The sequence below is a fragment of the Podarcis melisellensis genome (genome assembly GCF_964234715.1).
Source record: "Podarcis melisellensis genome assembly, chromosome: 4".
NCBI classification, from domain to species: Eukaryota; Metazoa; Chordata; class Lepidosauria; order Squamata; family Lacertidae; genus Podarcis; species Podarcis melisellensis.
Genome location: NC_138531.1, coordinates 38,731,257 through 38,745,886, shown reverse-complemented (window position 1 = coordinate 38,745,886; position 14,630 = coordinate 38,731,257).

The window sequence follows — 14,630 nt, the reverse complement described above, 5'->3', positions numbered from 1 at the left end:
TCAACTAGTTGCCATTAACTATAAAATTTAATAATAGCATAATTCCAGAAACAGATTTCATTTGTCTCCCAACGTGTTTCAGAGGCATAGGCAAGGATGGGGGTGTCAAGGCTGGTACGCCTGTGCAGCCAGACTTCATCATCACCTTCCTCCCAGTAAGTGGCAATGACTCTCCTGCAGGGAGGCTATTTATAATAGAGTAGGAGCACCATTCCAGTGTCTTGTCTAGTAGATCATAACCCCACTTAAAGTAGGACATGCTTTAAAGCAGGGCTGGCCGCCCTGTGGCCCTCCATGGTTACTTATTTAGAAAAAAACCTTTGTATGCTTCTTTTGTTTTTGAAAAAGTCCAAGTGGTTTAGTACAATGACAATACAGTAAGAACAACACAGAGATTAAAACAGATCACCAGCTGACTGTTTTGCAAAATGTTTTTTTCCTCCCGAATTGCCTGCATAAGCACAGAAAAGTCTCCGGCAAATGTTTGGAAGTTAATATGGAAGGCACCTGCTGAATCTCTTTTAGAAGAGCATTGCACAAGATAAGATGTTGGGCCCCAGCTTCCTTCAGCCCCAGTCAGCATAGCTAATGGTTTCGGAGTGAAAAGAACTGTAGTCTAAAAATATCTGGAAGGCCACAAGTTAGTACCCTCCTCACCCCCACTTTAAAACAAATCAAGTAACATTTGTTGAACTCATTGGGTATTTATATATAACACGGTTTTCCTGGCTTTTGTTGACTTGTGTCACTGATGTCGTTCTCCAAATGTGAGGGTTTGCCAGTGTGTTGATGAGAAGCCTATAGGCCTCACTATTCTCCCAGCAGATCAGAACTTGCTGCCACATACAATGAGTCATTCAATCTGTGAAAAGATTTAATGACACATAACAGGCAATGCCAACCTACACAAACAGCAGCAACTCTCTGAACCTTGACTTTATTAGATATTGTGGGTGGGAAAGAGCTGTGGAGTATATTTTAGAAAATGTCTCACCAATTAATTCAGTAGTACATAAGCTTACATATATATACAGTGGTACCTCGGGTTACATACGCTTCAGGCTACAGACTCCGCTAACCCAGAAATAGTACCTTGGGTTAAGAACTTTGCTTCAGGATGAGAACAGAAATCGTGCTCCAGCGGTGCAGTGGCAGCAGGAGGCCCCATTAGTTAAAGTGGTGCTTCAGGTTAACAACAGTTTCAGGTTAAGACCAGACCTCCGGAACGAATTAAGTACTTAACCTGAGGTACCACTGTATCTGAGTACGAACAGAGGACCCGAGGGTCTATTTGAGCCCAACCTGGATATGGGGAATTTTACTTCATTATTTAAGAAATGGCAATGAATGGTGCAACCTCAACATTTCAGTAGTTATTATTGTTGTTAATGTAGTAGTGGTGGTTTTTTTATTCCCAAGGGGAGAAACTGGTAAGATTTTCTACCTCAGATGCCAGAATAACTTGGATACTATCATTCAAACTTGGATGCTCTGCACCTTGACTTCAGAACATCTGAAGCACTGAGTTCACAGGGAGTCTACCTACTCTTCCCATCAAATCCTGATTACACTCCTTTAATCCAATGCTCTTGAACTAAGAACAAAATAACCACAAAGGGCAAGCATAGTGCTGGCTTCTGTTTAGACACAATTGTGTCTGTCACCCAGTGTGCCACTCAAGGAAGTCTGATGTCACTACAGAAATTATTCTTTCTTTGGCAATCACTCGTAGCCAAGTAAGATTGTCTTCCATGAAAATGGTTTTAACAGTGAGTCCGTAAATGACTATGGAGGCCAATTCTGGGTCCACACGTCCTTCCACAGTGGGGACATAGGTTTCCAGATGGGAGTTGATCACGGTGAGGGTTTCCCAAACATGCCTTCCTCTTAGCTCATTTCTCCTTTTCGCCCCAAGTTTGTGCTTCTTCAAAGTCCAAAACAACTTTGGTAAAGGCTGTTCTCCAATTGGAGTGCTCACAGGCCAGTGTTTCCCAGTTATCAGTGCTTATACTACATTTTAAAAAAAATTGCATCTTTAAACCTCTTTTGTTGTCCACCGGTATTTCGTTTTCCATTCTTATGGTAGGAATAGTGTAGTTGCTTTGGAAGACGATAATCAGGCATCCGAACAACATGACCAGTCCAACAAAGTTGATGTTGAAGAATCATTGCTTCAACAATGGTTATCTTTGCTTCTTCCAGTACACTAACATTAGCTTGTTTGTCTTCCCAAGTGATGTGTAAAATTTTTCGAAGCCACCGTTAATGGCTGAGGAGCTGGAGATGAAATTAACAATGCCCCTACACCAGTCTCCTGGTGGTGTCAGTCAGAGGCCTCATATCTTGTTTGGGATGTAGAACTGTCTGCCCCCAATCCCTGTGTGCTATGGAGATTTTGTGTGGGGATATTTAGAGCACAGCTGGGTCTTCTTCCTCATCTCCAAGCTCAACTTCTCTATTCATTTTCTTGTCTTAGCTAGCTTCCTTTTGGCCATGAGCTGACAGACATTCTGGCTCCTCAGTGTGGCTGAATAGCACATCCACCGTCTCTTCATCTGTCCAGCTCAGCTGCTTTACTTGCCATTCATGGCAAAACTTTCAATCATTTTGGGGTTCACACAGAATAGAACACACAGCTTGATGGAGATGACTTGATAACGGTTCTTAGCATCTTTCTGCTTTTCCTCCACTCTCTAGTACTGGCTCAAATGTCTTCATCTCCCACAAGTTGCTAAGATGTGTTATTCAGGGACCAGCTAGCATATGGAATGGGTCTTTTTTATTTATATAGCCAATACCATGCATATATATGCATTTGATGTACTGCCAAATAAGGCAAAACATGGCTTCCGCTGGTACTGCTCATGCCTTAAAAGCCCTTCTTTGCCCATGTCTAAGTGGCTAAGGCTGCAGTTCTATGAACATTTTTCTGAGAGTAAGTCAAATTGAACATAGTGGGGCTTACATCAGAGTAAACATACAAAAGATAGACTTCCTATGGGTGCGTCTTTACATACGTCAGAGGCTGCTGCTTTAGCTTTGTATGATTCCCATTTTTGATCTGTGAACAGTGGGCAACTTCCAATAATATCTATCTGCCTGTGCCATAGACATCCACTTGTGTAATGTGACTTCCAGTTTCTCTGCTCCACCCTCCAGTTCCCTATGCCCCTCCCCATTAGTTGACTGTAGGGACAGATGGATCTGTCAATTTTGGTTTCTCTCAGCTTTCATTTTTCCAGTCATAAGTTTACTTGTCCACATCAGTCTGCAATTTTTGAATTGTTTTTTAAAGGCCTTGTGGAAATTCATTGGCATTTTAGCGCAAATTTCTCCAAAGAAACACATCTTTGTGTGCAATTTTGCCTAATATACACATTTTTTGCAAATGTACAATGATGCATTTTGGAATGTGATTATTTTGCTAATATGTGCATTTATATGCACACTTTACCCTGGCATATACATTTTTGTATACATTGGTTGGCTGGAAAACTGCACTGCAAAATCCAGAGAAGTGCAAATTTCAAAGGATGGCTGCCTTTCGGTTTGCATACTGTTTTGGAAAGTGCAGACTAGGTGCATTTGCTTAATAATAATAATAATAATTTATTTATACCCCGACCATCTGGCTGGGTTTCCCCAGCCTCTCTGGGCTGCTTCCAACAAAATATTAAAATACAATGGTCTGTTAAACATTAAAAGCTTGCCTAAATTGTGAACTGAATCAAATTTTCCCCTCATCTCTATTTGACTGCAACATGCATCCCCCTGGCCCTTCTTCTGAATGACCATGTGCAGCTGAAACAGGGATGGCCAGCTGCAATGATGGACATGACAAATAGTATTTTTGCATTAGGCTTCACTGAGACAGCATGCATTCAGGTACAAGTGCCATCCAAATATTGTGTGTCTCTAATCACTGATTTACTTTCAGATTCAGATTCAATGCAGTAACATTTACTGTGTCACAAAGTCCTTCTTGTTATTCAAAATGACTAACCTCTCTGCTAAGGTTGTGCCCTCTCCTTTCCTCCTGATGATGATCTAATTCTGGAGCAGAGTGGATGGACCATAAAATTCATTGCTGACTAGGGGGAGGCACTGAATAATGCATGATCATGCTCCTTGTTCTTTAAGTGTGTGGCTTCAGACAGTAGCAGATAGAAGGGATGAGAGCTCTTGAGAAGTCATTTTGGATGGATTTTCTCCAAAAACGTTCCCTTCCTTGGTGGCTGTGCCCTGTCCTGTCCCAACATAGAGGAGCAGGAGCTTTACATATACTCTAGCTGAAATGCAGGAAATGTGTGCGATAGAATATTAGCACCATATGTTCTCAACGAGCCGTTCCAGATTATTAATATAGAGTACAACAAATATTCAGTGATTGCTCAGTGGTTACACAGAAGGATCCAGACATTTTCTAGCAAAGAAGCATTCCTGCTTCAAGGTTATTGCAGTTGCCAAGTACAGGCTGGAATGAGGTTGTGCAAGCATTATAGGCATCCATGGGATGCAGCTCATGACATTACTGATGAGAGACAAGACAAATTTCTGCTTCACTCAGGTCCTGCTTGTGGGTTTCCCCTAGACATCTGGCTGACCATTGTGAAAATAGGATGCTGGGCCAGAGGAGCCTTTTTTCTGATCCAGCTGACCTCCTCTTATATTATTAAGTTTGTCTATGTGAGCATATATAAGACCAGCACATGAATTCTGTTGATAGGGCCTACCACGGACTCTTGTTAAAAGAGGTAAAATATTCATTTTCTAGAAGCATGAAAAAAGGTCTAGAATGTGACTTTATGCTGGTGGAAATGATGGAGAAGGAATGAGAGTATCACAGAACTGCCCAGAAGTTCTTCCATCACCCTTGTCTAAAGTCATCAAGAGTAGACGTCAAGGTAAAGATTGTGCCCCTATCAGTTCCTCTTCTGAAGAGCTTAGTGACCATGACAATGGATCGGCTTGTTAGTTACCCTAACATGGACAAGCCACATGCACTCTTACGGTATCAGTATTCTCATGATATTTCAATTTTCTTCTGCATTAAACCATCTACGCTTGCACAGTACCATGTCAATACACCATGTGAGAAACAACCACACCCTATAATAGCAAATGCTGGTGGTGAGTGCCATTGGAACTAAAGATGAAACAGGGCTACTGAGAAAGAAGAGGGAGACATTAGCATGATCAGGGTAATCCAGAGGTTTTCAGAAGTACAAAAAAGCTTTAAAAATAAATATAAATCTAAGGATCTAAACAATCCACTGAAGTGTGAGTATGCTGCAGCATCCACTTAGATAAGAAAACAAAAAGTGAAACTGGGTGATGGTGGAATGCCTTAACTGAGTCTCTTTTATCGTATCCTGTAAGAAGGTATGGCTAGGTCCCTGAAAAGGAGCATACCAGGAGGTATGGTTGCACTGCAACATTTTGTTGTAATTAGTAGTCGTGTCATTACGTCTACCACTATATTATTATTTATAAACAAATATGGAAAAACCACACGCTCTTCTTGAAATTAGAAATATCCATTGCAGCCTAGAGCATTGCAATAATTACATCAAAATTCTCCAGGTGGCTGCAGTATAAATAGAAGGGTTTCCCCCCCCAGTTCTAGCACCTAAATCTGCAGTAGTTATCAATATATACCTTTCTGTTTATACTAGGTACTTCATTAATCTCGGTACTATCAGTCTAAAACTGAGAAGTGGAAAATTGTATGGTGCCATGAGTTATTTAATTCCTCCCCCCCCCCAATCCCAGTTAGATTATGTTTGAAAAATAATTACTGCACCTTAACTCATACACATAAAAGTACTGAACTGATGTGACAGTAGCATGGCTATGTCTTAACTTGCACGTTATTTGAGAGGAAACCACCACATTCCTCTAGCATAGATACATAATGAAACTGAACTTTCTGCTTCTTCTGCGGCGATTAATCTTGTTGTGCCTTTGGTGGTAATAATAATAGTATTTTTTTCAAAGAACTAGATCAGCTTGTCTAAGACAAGCATTTGCCAAAGCCAGCTGAGTCTGAATGTTACCTCTGTTTAGTCACAGGAAATGACTGTGCTCTCCGAAAGTGATTACCCACCGAGCACAATTCTATTACCTGTGCCAGGGGATGATTCAGACCAGTCCTTGGAGTCTAAAACTGCTTTAGCAGGAAAGCAAGTAGCTAAGAGATAATTGACCCCCATCTGTACTGCGACTTTAAAATTTCATGTTACAAAGGCATGCTAGACAACATGGCATGCAAGGTCATTCTTTCATCTGCCATGAAGCAGAAAAAATACAGCAGTCAAAATAATAAAATATTTACAGAAGTGTGCTTACGCCCACTGGCACAGCACGTTAGAATGAGTCCTTTCTTTAGCTAGATATTCACTTTTTGACAGACTTTCAAAATTCCTTAAACTGGTAGCTGCCTCAAGTACACACACTTGATTCACAATGGACAGCAGAGCTCAAAAAATACAAGCATTTAATGTCATTATTTTCAAGGATTATTTTCAAGCACATCTATCATATGGTCATTAACATATACCACAGTATACCCCTCTAGAACAAGGTGCGTCCTATGGTTGGGTGTGTCCTATAGAGCAAAAAATACGGTACATTTGAACTTGACTATGAACAGTTAAAGAGGGACTCAATTACTTGCCTCTTGTGATTTCCGTCTTAGTTGCTTCTGGGCCAGTTTAATTTTATGAAATGGCTGACTGCCCAAGGTTACTGTGATTAAACCATACAATCACATTCCACAGTAGAGACAGGCCAGTGAGAGGGGAAAAGGGCAATAAAGATCTACCCCAAGATTACATTCATCTTTCGGGATCCAGTACCCAAACATTTGTGAAACTATCTCATTCTCACCTCATAAAGCCTTGTTACTGTACACAATGTTTTAGAACACGGTTTCTCCTATACATAAACGCATGAATAAGTTGTATTCTATATATGTGAACAGAGAAACAAGCATCTCATTACATTACAAGTGTAAGATGAAGTGTGTGGACTTCCAGACAATTCATCTGCTCATGGAAGGGTATATCTAAGGGTCAACTTACATTTTATATAAATCACATAATTAGCAACTGTATGATTGTTTTTTTCTTTGTTAAATAGCAGCCACAGTGTGAGTTCTCAGAATTGGGGCCTTGGTGTGAGCAAAGTGTTCCCCCACTCACTATTTAGCAAAACAAAAAACAAAACAAAAACAAAACCTAGTACACAATTGTTAATTATGTGCTGATTGCATGCTTAATGTTTCGTTTGGCTCTAAGGCTGCAGTCCTATGCACATTAACCAGGCAGTGGCAGACTTTGAGCTCTCAAATTTCAGCGGTGCCCTGTGTTATGCTAAAATCCAGTGCTCCCCACTTGCCTCCCACGCTCTATTCTACCATACCAGTTGCACCACCCTAAAACCGCCTCTGAAGCTGAGGATAAGACCCACTGAACATAGTACTTATATCTGAGTGAACATGCACAGGATCAGACAATGTGTGCATCCTTCTAAAGCCAAGAAAGAAAAACCTATATGGTAGAGCATAATTTAGACATAAGAAATGTAATTCATTAACTGGGTTCAGGCATAACATGAAATATTGGTTTGTTTAGCTAAACCATGGTTCAACCCTACCTGTAAGCTATGGTTGTTTGGGGCCAACAAAATGGGATCTGAATTCTAACTATGACCTGTTGTTATGTCTAAATTCACAGACCAATTGCAAACCACAGTTAGAGCAGCCACTGCACTGCCTGATGAAATTGCTGCATCTGGAAGGTGGGAGCTAAGAATTTAGGCGAGAAGCTAAATCGGACAACCAGTTCAAACCCGTGCTTTGCCTCCTGTACTTCCAGAAACTCACTGTGGTATGGTTTTTTAAGGACGGATATCGTAAGCCATGGTTTGAGATCTCAAGCCAGCTTTCATTAACCAATATAAATAGCAATGGAATGAATTGCATAAACGTGTAGGGCAGTGAATTGTAGCTCACAGGGCCAAACCCTGGTAACTCTTTCCTCCCAATGCCAATATCAGCTTCAAAGGAGCAATGTACATCACTGTACGGGAGTCAAGGGCTAAATTGCACCTTCCTGCTTGCTGGATTGTTAAATCCAGATAATATCAGCATTCTCAGATGCATCACATCAAGTTTGTCCCAGAGGAATCAGGATAAGAAAGAAATTGGCCAACACACACTCAATTAACAGCACAGAGATCTAAAAAGTGCACAATTTTAAAAAGACAGCATAGTGAGATATACACTTTTGCAGTATGTATGTGTTCAGAGAGAATGCAGATGAAGTTAAGGATGCTTATAATATTGTTGTTTTCCAATAAAATTTCAGACTTGCAGGGAACCAGGACACTGGCTGGGTGCCTGATAGTTTAGGTACCCATTTTGCCTTCAAAAGGCACGCTGTGTAGCAAAGCAGTTAAAATGACAATTATAAAACTAGAGACTACAAAGATCTTTTCTTTGGTGATGCAAAGCTCAGGCACGCTGAAGAGAGTGCAAGGCTATCAAATATCAAAGAGATCTTCTTTGAGCTAACGATGGAGGAGGCACCCCAGTGTCACCAAGTGTTGTGCTGAACTGGGGTCATGTAGACCCCCACAGTCAGCGCTGCAGAAACCCTTTTGCTTGCACACCCCCTCCCCCCTCCCTGCTTTCCAGACATGACACAGAAGGTATTGTGGCTTACCTTCTGCAAACAAACCAACAAAGGACAAATCCTTCAATAGAAATGTTTATATATGTGGAAATGGTAGCAAATTAAGAACAAAAGCTTTTCGTACCCTCTAAAATGCATGTACCTGGTTAAAGTGTTGCAGCCAGTTGAGGCTACTGAACACACTGAGCTCTGAGACATTCCAGAGGCAACTATCAGAGTCAGTTTCCTTGTGTGGAGAGAGCAATGGAAACTTGCACCACAATCCAAACCCAAGAGGGGATCTTGGGCTTTTGAGCTGAGCCCTGGCATAAATCTGGCTCAGGGGACAGCACTTACACCAGCATAAGTCACCCAAATAGGGCATTTTGGGTATGTGGCAGGGGCAGGCAGAGCAAGGAGGCAGTTTCACCTATTCCAAACCCCTTTCACATGACCCTAGCAACCCAGAGGAACTTAGCCAGAAAACAATTGGCGTAAGTCAAATTTCTCCTGCGCAGAGTTTGGAACAGGGATAACGATATCTGGTTTCTCTCATTAGGATTGCTCCGTGGGATGGTTGTTCCTTACACATGTGAGGCTTTTAGCAAGTTTTCTCATGACATTGCAGACATCAAAATGTCAACTTCTATTTCCCCCTCATTTAAATCCATATTTACCCTTTTGGGAGAAGATCTCTGGAGGATCTCATGTGCTTTAAATGTATGGTGTGGATGTGACCTAATTTTTTCAGTGCACAGAACACGCACACACACACACATCTCCAGATATTTTCCTGCAACTACTACTCAGGGAATATGTCACTTCTCCTTTCACCAACATCTAGCATGAGTCATTGATGAAAATGAATTACTTTCTGGCACATAACATTCGTTACTCTATTTTGACTGCCTGAGAGACTTATTTTATGCCTGTATTGTCAAGAACTAAATGGATAAGATTTTACTCCTCACTGCAAAAATAATGTCTGAAGACTGGTTGCTACTGACTGTGTGGGCTTATCAACACACTTATCTTTTGCCCCACTCTTTCCAGACATGGGTCCACACTTAAAAGCTCTGTGTCCGAGTGCTTGGAGTTTTTTTTTTTTTTTTGCCTCAGAGCTTTTCCTGCAGAAAATCCTCTCTTTAGTGCTCAGTTTCAGCAAATGTTATTATAGGTTTTCCATGGATTGGTGTTTGTTCCAATTGAACATTAAAGAGTGAGGGTTATTTTGTGGGGAAAGCTCCAGAGCAAAAGAAGAGTGTTGGGACATGCAGTTTCAAAGCACAGACCATGCTTGGAAAGAGAGGAGGAAGGGGAAGTGTGGATAAGCCTTGTATGTTGCATTGCTCCTTGTTTTCTGTATGTTCAGAAGCAGCTGCAAATCTCTCTCTAAGTAGCAGAAAAGACTTGCTAGAAGCACATAAAAATGTTGTTTGATGTCTAGTTGGAAAGACAGGGTGTTCAGGTCTGAGAAGCGGCTGCTTTGGGTGTAACAGAAGGCCAGAAAATTGTTGTTGTTTTTAAGTATTGTTGTATTTTTACTGCCAGACAAGAGGAGATGCATTTCTGCTTCAGGTGACAAAATAACTTCACTGTGTGGCGTGACTTGGGGGGGGGGGGTGGAGAATCCCATTTGCCGTTCCGCCTCAGGACAGGTGCACAGGCTGGAAGCATCTGCTGTGACAAGTTAAACTGTATACCAGCAAGAGGTCTTTGGCATGCATATTTATAGAGTGTGGTCATGTCTTTAACTTTACATTTATAGGCAGAGCAAACCTGATGCGGGTATTTCAGCAATATCCTGAAAAATCAATAATGCATCTTTGCTGGCAAAAGGCACAAGGCACACAGCTGCGAGGCTCTGCAGCCTGTTCCGACAGAATATCTAGGCCACCAAATGGGCCGTAAATAGAAAATTGTTTTAATTTTCCCCTTCATTTTTAGCTGTTTCAACACATCCTGTTTATGGGGCTTTTAAAAATCATTTTTACCCAGCAACATATTTGATAAAAAAAACCTCTTTCTGGCTTCCAGTCAACCTGTTGAACACAAACTGTTGCTGAATCTGTAATCTCTTTTATAGCTCTCAATATATTTCTCTCTCATAGTAAAAGAGTAAACAAGGAACAATAAAATTATGCAAGAGCGGTGAGCCCATCAGATACTCAGAAATGACCCCATTCGCTTAGCCTGCATAGATACCATCTACGGTATTTAAAGCACATGAACATTTCCCAAAGACTCCTGAGCACTGCAGTTTGTTAAGGATGCCAGGAACCATAGCTCTGTGAGTGGTAAACTACAGTTCCCAGAATTCTTTGGGGAAGCTGCATTCTTTAAATGTGCTTCACTTTTTCTTTCTCCAAATACAGTCTGGCTTTTGCAAACTTCTAGTACCTCATCAAGAACAGTTTCCAATCCCTATAGATGCACAAACAAAGGCTGTTTCTGAATTATTCAAAACTGCCTGTAATAAATATTGCAAACAAACAAACAGCTGAACCCCCATGGAGTGCCAAATATCTAGTCTCTATCCTGGTGGAGCAGGCTCTGGAATACCTTTCACAGGTGGGGTTGAAGTTGTCTGAAGTGGTGAGAAAGAACAGTAGAAGAAGAAACAGGAACTGCAGAGACAGGGAAAGGTGCGAAACGTTGATTTCATATATTGATCTTAGTTTACGGAGGTCACTTATGCATAGTCAAAAGAAGTGGAAATGCAGCACTAAAAAAGAGGGAAAGGGTTTGCATAAAATGTGCATGCGTTAATATATATGCACCAGTACAAATTTTGAACTTATATGGTGGTTAGAGTGTTGGACTAGGATCTGGGAGACCCAGGGTTCAAATATCCACATGAAGCTCACTGGGTGACCCTAAGCCAATCACTGTCTCTCAGTCTAACCTACCTCACAGGGTTGATGTGATAATAAAAATGGGGAGGGGGCTAACAGTGTACACTGCCTTAAGCTCCTTCAAGGAAAGGTGGGATCTAACTAGAATAATAAATAAATAAAATTAAAAACTTGCAAAGTATCTCATCATATGAGGAAGATGGTGACCTGTGACTGCTCAGTCTGCTCTCCACCTGCTAAGTGTCATGGGCCAGGAGTCAGCTTTGCCTGTTGAACAGCAGCCTGAAGGGGGAGAAGGCAGAGTGACTCCACCTGTGGCTGATCAGCCTTCAAGGAGACAGAGGAGAAGGAGCTGATGAGAACCAGCTGGCTTCAGTCTTCTTAAGCAGATCTCCCAGCAGCAGTCAGGTACTGGTAACAATGTTTGTAGTTCCAGGCCCCCTTATTTTTAAACAAGACTGATTCTTCACAGCTTCTGAAATAAATAGCACCTTCAAAAAGAGGGTTGCAAAATAAGACCCATGGCCACTCTACTCAAGTGAGAGCCTTTCCTTTTCAATAGGAGGGGTATGCACTGCCCTACCCTATTCTGGAAAAGTGGTGTTTAGGCCTGGCCTACCTGAGCTTTTCCTTGAATTAATGCCCGTCACAGTCACTTTGGTGTAATACCCTGAGCTGACCATTCATAGCCCTTTGGTCTTATAGGCTTTCTGAAGAGGGCAAGCTAGAGGTAGGAGTGGATGGCCCTGTTAAACTTTTTCCTTTATAAACATCCACATAGAGAGATGCACAATACAAATGGGCTCAAATGATGCAGGAACCTAGATCAAAGGATGTTGCAATGAGGCTGGCTACAACAATAGGAAAAAACCAGTTTTATGGGGCTAATTAATACTTTGTTAACAGCAGCTGGTTGAAAGATTCAGGAGGATGATCTGATTGGAGCTGCTACTACTAAACTTGTTTAAACATGTCACATTGTGGATTAGTGTATTTGTATTAATTTTGTTTGGTAACTTTGTGAATGGCCCTTTTTAAAATTGCTTTTTAAATCCCACCTGAGGTGTGTTCTTTTCAGATTAGGCAAGGAAATATAAATGCAAAATGTTAAAATGCTTTTTAAAGGAGCAGATGTTTCATGCCAACTCATCAGTCTTTCATTCTACATTTTTCTGAGGACTTGGAATATGTTGCATGTTTGATGTAACTTCTGTCAAGTATAGCGCTATCTGTGTCATGTTTCTAAAACTGTGGTTGTGAACTAGCAGCTCCTAGGCTGAATCCCAGGAGTGCTGTCGGATTGTTAAGTTGTTAAGACATTCTTTCCATCCTCCCATCTCAGAGTCCTTAAGAATGGTTCAAAATAATCATTGGGTGAAATGCAGTTTTGGATGGATTTTGAACAGACTAGCAGTCCAAAGCAGAAGGAGCACACTGTCCCTCTCCACCCTAGTCTATTGAAACTTGGTTTCAGAGGCTACTTTCCGTTAAAAACGTGAAAGAAATTATATATATGGCTGAGCGTAACATGTAGTTTGGTACTCTTAGGATGCAGTTTGCCAATGTGATTGTAGAAACAGTTTGGACTTGGGTTTCTGCCAGAACACTAGAGACTTAGAGAATAACCTTCTGTTTAGAAAAAAATACTCTCTAAGGATCTTGCTTACTAAACCGTTAAACTTTAAAAGAATGGAAAAACTGAATCGGCAACTATGAGTGGCCATGTGCTTTCACAGATAAGGCTAGGATGTTTACCTTTTTATGTCTTAATATATTTAACATACTCGCCTAGCCTATTTTTGTATATTTTATGAAGCCGGTTAAATGTAATGTTTATGAGAAGCTGGATTGTACCTAGCTTGTGCCAAATTTTAATTCACCATTCCTGTACAGAGATAATGTCTGTGGAATGGGAAATTTGCAGTCTGCAACTAATTTAACTGGAGGGCCACTCTGAACGTGGGTGGTAGGTCATTCTCTCCAAAGAGATGAGAAAACCTGGGGCCCTTTATATGATGATGATGATGATGATGATGATGATGGACTCTGACTCCCATCAGCCTAAGCCAGTATGTCCTATGATCAGGGATATGGGAGTTGTAGTCTAACAGCAATATCTAACTGCTACTGTCAAAAGTAGACTAATTGCAAGTCCTACAGCTTCAGTCACTGCCACCTTTTTTCCATACTGCCATTCACAATCACTCCTGGTTGTTAGCTGTGAGCCAGATGCTCAGATGCTATTTGCTTGAGAACTTCATATTGTACAGAGCTAAAAACTGCAGACCTTTCATAAATACAGCTTTGAATGTCATATTTGACACAAATGTGTATTTTTGAATTTGAAAAGGTAATGAGTCTCAGTGTAAGTAGAATTAAAATTGCTGTGAGGGATATGCCTAAACATTAGGAACTGCTTCCTTGAAGGCAGACTAAATGTGGCCCCTCTTAGATTTTGCCCTGTGCAGGGTGGCCCCTGATTCTATATTCTAGGAGAGCATCTCATCCCAGTGAGTCTGAGTACTGACAATGGACCTCAATTTAAAAAATGGAAAATATGAGGCAATTGAAAATGTAAATAAACACATCCAAACCAATATGTCTGATAGCTATTTTAAAATACATATTTCAAGAAGGCTAAGCACAGGACACATAACTTTCGTTTGGCTGTGCTGGCATTTGTATATCACTTGTATATCACAAGTTTATATCACTTTTAAAAAATAGATTGCTACTGCACAGGCCATCCTCGGAGACTTCCTGGTGCTCTGGACACTCCAAAATAAACACATAGAAAGAGGAAGAATTGTTCTGAGGCTTTAGACAACCCTATCTGTCCCAGCCAATGTTGTAGATTCCCTGTGGACATAATGCCCTTTTCAAGAAAGTCTGAAACTTTGGACTTCTGTTACTCAAGATAACTAAATGCCAGGCTTAAAAATGCATCAAGAAACATTGAAAAGGGGAAACCCACAAACATATAAAATAGCCTGTGTCCTTGTTTCGGGAGAGAAACACAAAAAATGCCTATCTGAAAACAATGACTACTAAAGCCCTTACCTTGAGAGCAGGGCAATGTAAGCTATTTCCACATTTGATT